The following is a 3,964-nucleotide window of genomic DNA, read 5'->3' on the forward strand; positions in this document are numbered from 1 at the left end:
CACATGAAACATTGCGTGTTAAGTCGATAATGCTTCGACAATGGACAAGCAAATATGTTAAGAGAATTCAACAAGTTTCTAGTTAGAGTTTCTATTTCAATGATATGTTGTAAAATTATCGAATAACACGTATCACTTTACTTTAAATAGTGTTTAATTGTGCTGTTCTTGAGAATGTTTTTTATTATCGTTTGATGGTAACAATAAATAAATAGCGATAAATTTTTCGAATTTTCTATCCAAAGTTTTATAAAAAAGAGTCATATTTTTGTTACCTACAAAAAAATGAAAATAAAAATTTTATATCAATTATATTATAAACATAATTTTTGTAAAATTGAAATTCTATAAAAATTTATTACTATCAAGAGTAATTTCTTATATTCCCAAGAGATGTAACTAAATGTAATTTAGCAATATATTTTACAATATATTATCAAATGAAATTTTCATTTATCTTAAAAATCATCATGTATAAAAAAATAAATTGTACATTGTATTCAAACAAACTAATTTGATCCTTTAAAAAATCTTTAGAAAAGGAAATTTATATCACGTTATATCCAATTTTACGTCAAACAACTTTTGTCTGAACCTTTTTTTCATCCATTTTTAGTCATCCTTCGAAAAGACGAACCATGTCTAGATAAAACAAACACCCTGAATTAATTTACATAATGCATATGAATTAGTTTATAAAATATTTACATTTTGTTTATAAAATTATCCGTCTTCTCTTTCGTTTCGTTTTTAATGGAATATATATGATATTATACATATTCCCAATGGATACACAGAATTAATTTTTTGTGTTGTGTTTCTTTGAAGAAGGATCGATTCTAGAGACCACGACAAATATAAAAATTGATGTATGCAAAAATTAATCGATTAAAATATTGATCGTCACCCACACAACAGCATATAACACTTAACATCAGCATCAGATTAGCGTCGATTTTATTTATATTATCCATTTAATACCACGTTCACAATAATGTTCAGTTATCTACGCAGCAGCAACACATAAGATCATTAACTTTCAATCCAAATACTTTCTTTTATTTTTGCGTGATTATATTTGACACGATTTATATCATATAAAATTCCGGAATTAATTGTATTAATTTTTCCACATTCATCATCGTACCTCTTCAACGTAACGAACGCCTAATTGTCAACATGCGAGCAGTATATGGCCAGTAATGACTATGGATTGTTGGATGGTCAGTAAAATATTCAGATTGTTATAAAAGCAATGAAGAGATATATCAATAGCTGTTGTCGTTAGGTGCATACACTTCTATTAAAATATATGTGAATATATCGATGCTAGTCTGGTCAGACCCTTGATCATTGGCATTGTGCTTGATATTAATGGTATTAAGGCTTATTTATTAAGTTATAAACAGTTTGAAGTTTGCGTTAAACGAAACGAGACAGCTTCGTCACATTGATGCATAATGGTCCAATTAGGCGATTTAGCTGGGTAAAAATTTCACGTAAGCTGAAAAAATATTTTTTTTTTGTTCGAAATAGCAAAATATATGAGGAACAATAGGCTGATATATTTTTTTTTATCATTAAAAATTTCATTAATACATTTACAATGGAAATTTTATTATGCTTTGTTAGGAATTATATATTTTTAAAATTCTCTGAAATAATTTTTATGTTTAAAAAAAAAATGGAATATTCTCTTTTCGTTATTATTTTAGTTTTTTTAAGCAAAATAATAATATTAAAAATATTCTAAAACGTTTCTGTATTTGTATGTATTTTCGTGATTATTGATATTTAAATATTATTAACATATGTTGATAATGTTTTTTACAATTATAAGATTTCACGAATAATTGCACTTTTTTTTATGAGTTTCGACATTTGTTCAAGCATTATTGCATCTTATAAAAATTTAACGATAAAAAAAAAGAATTAATTCCGTGAACGTTCGCCTTTTCTAGAACAATTTTTATCGCGAATGTTATGCGAATGTTCGGTTGGATTCATTAATTAAGACAAAATGATCAAAAGGCGAAACAGAATTTAACCAAAAAAAAAAAAAAAAAAAAACAAAAAAAGAGAGAGAAGAGTTAGCTCACAATTGCAAACAAGATGAGAAGCACTTTGAAAATTGGCCTCTCTTCACGCAATATGTACATAATTTATAGTAATTTGTACTGCAGAACTGAATATGTGCAATTATGTATTTGTTTTAATTAATAATTATTATTTTCTATTACATTATATTATGTAATGTAATAAAATTATATGTATACAGACACGAATAATTATTTATAATAAAATTTATATAATTTATATAATTTATATTTATTACACGTTATACAGTTAATTATTAGATAATTAAATGCAAAAAAGCAGTTATCTCATTAATTCCAACGTCATAATTTTATACAACTTTTTTCTATATCTATTACTGTCACTTAATTCCCGAGATATTCGTAAAAAATTTTTTGGTATAAGCTATAACTTATTGCTATATATCGTAAGATAAACTTTATTTACGATAATAATGTTATGATATGATATATACATTATACAACAATGTTATTAAATAAATAACCTAAAAAGCTAATTACAAAATATACGAATATACATATATTATATGACTGTATTGTTTTAGATATATTTTAAATTTTATTGATTATTAAGGCTCAATTGGATTTGGATCAAATGGAATTATTTTCGCTATCAAAAAAAGTCGCATGAAGTGAAATATTTAATTTTTTTCGCAGATATATATTTTTGATAATAATAAAATATTAATACTTTTTGATATAAAGATATTTTCAGTTAATAATACGAGGAAGATGAAATAACGAAATATATTTTTATTTATTACTATTTACCAAAATGAATGCGACTAAATAATTATTGAATTATTTCATTAATTTAGGTTACTACTGGTTTAATTTAGATCTTATATAATAAATGTTACAATTTAACATGAATTATTAAATCTAACCTATATAAATTAACTATGTAATAACCCAAAGCTGGCTTAAACGTAATTCTAAATAAATTAAATATATATATTCTATATTCTATTCTACATTCTGAATGTTAGAAATATATTCTATTTAATGTAATTTTGTGTATAATTTGGAAACTAAAACCGACGATAACGTATATAGGAAAAAATTATACAAAATAAAATTTGCGACAATATATTTCAAGACCATCGAAATCGATAAAGTGACTGTTTCCACATAATTATTTTTAAATTACTATAATTTAATTAAATAAACTTTTTTAACACATTGAAGTGTGTGCATCTATATGGATACTCATTCGTACTCAGTCATACTCAATCTGTACATCAGAATATATTAGATATGTTATCAAGCATATTTTGTGAAATTATCGTGAAAATGCAATTGAAATTTTTCTATTTCCAAGGATTTTCATAATCTTTAATCGATATCGACATTATGACAAAAACCATTTTTGTATAAATTGTTTGCTCAATTCTACTATTATTGCAAATGCAATAAAATACACAAGTGAATCGAAGCGATATTATCACAATATTCTTAAATAAATATTTGTCCATTTTAATTAATTCAATTCCATCAAATGTCAAATTCAATGTATATACATAAGCAGTACATTATATTTATCCAGATTTTATGTAGAAAATAATTTTATATCTTAGAAGTTAATGATCCTCTGTATTGATATCTAAAAAATTTCTCTTCGTCGTTCCACCTTAACTTCTATTGCGGATAAACGCGCATTAATAACTTAGAACTCTTGGTCTTTACCATTCTTCTTTCTTTCGATTTGTTTTATGGTAATTCTCGGTAAAGTCATTGGTTGCACATTAAACAAATTTCCTGTTTCGTTTTCTCTTTTATCCTCTATCCTACTTATTTTTTTTTTTGTTTTTTTTCTGTAATCTCTTGCCTTACTCACCTTTTCTTCTCTTCAATTGTTATTTAATAGA

The 3,964-nt window shown here is 24.4% G+C and overlaps 1 long non-coding RNA gene across 1 annotated transcript; it reads right to left on the minus strand.

Annotated features, from left to right (window-relative positions):
• Window positions 1-326: 326 nt before the first annotated feature.
• Window positions 327-1,396, minus strand: LOC147657688 (uncharacterized). The gene is made up of 3 exons (XR_015291969.1): window positions 908-1,396; window positions 709-839; window positions 327-642 (listed from the first exon to the last, which is right to left on the minus strand). It is a non-coding gene; the product is annotated as an uncharacterized LOC147657688 (long non-coding RNA).
• Window positions 1,397-3,964: the final 2,568 nt, after the last annotated feature.

Source organism: Apis florea, unplaced genomic scaffold, assembly GCF_048593485.1.
Source record: "Apis florea isolate Af1SG1 unplaced genomic scaffold, ASM4859348v1 contig_2899_pilon, whole genome shotgun sequence".
Classification (NCBI taxonomy): domain Eukaryota; kingdom Metazoa; phylum Arthropoda; class Insecta; order Hymenoptera; family Apidae; genus Apis; species Apis florea.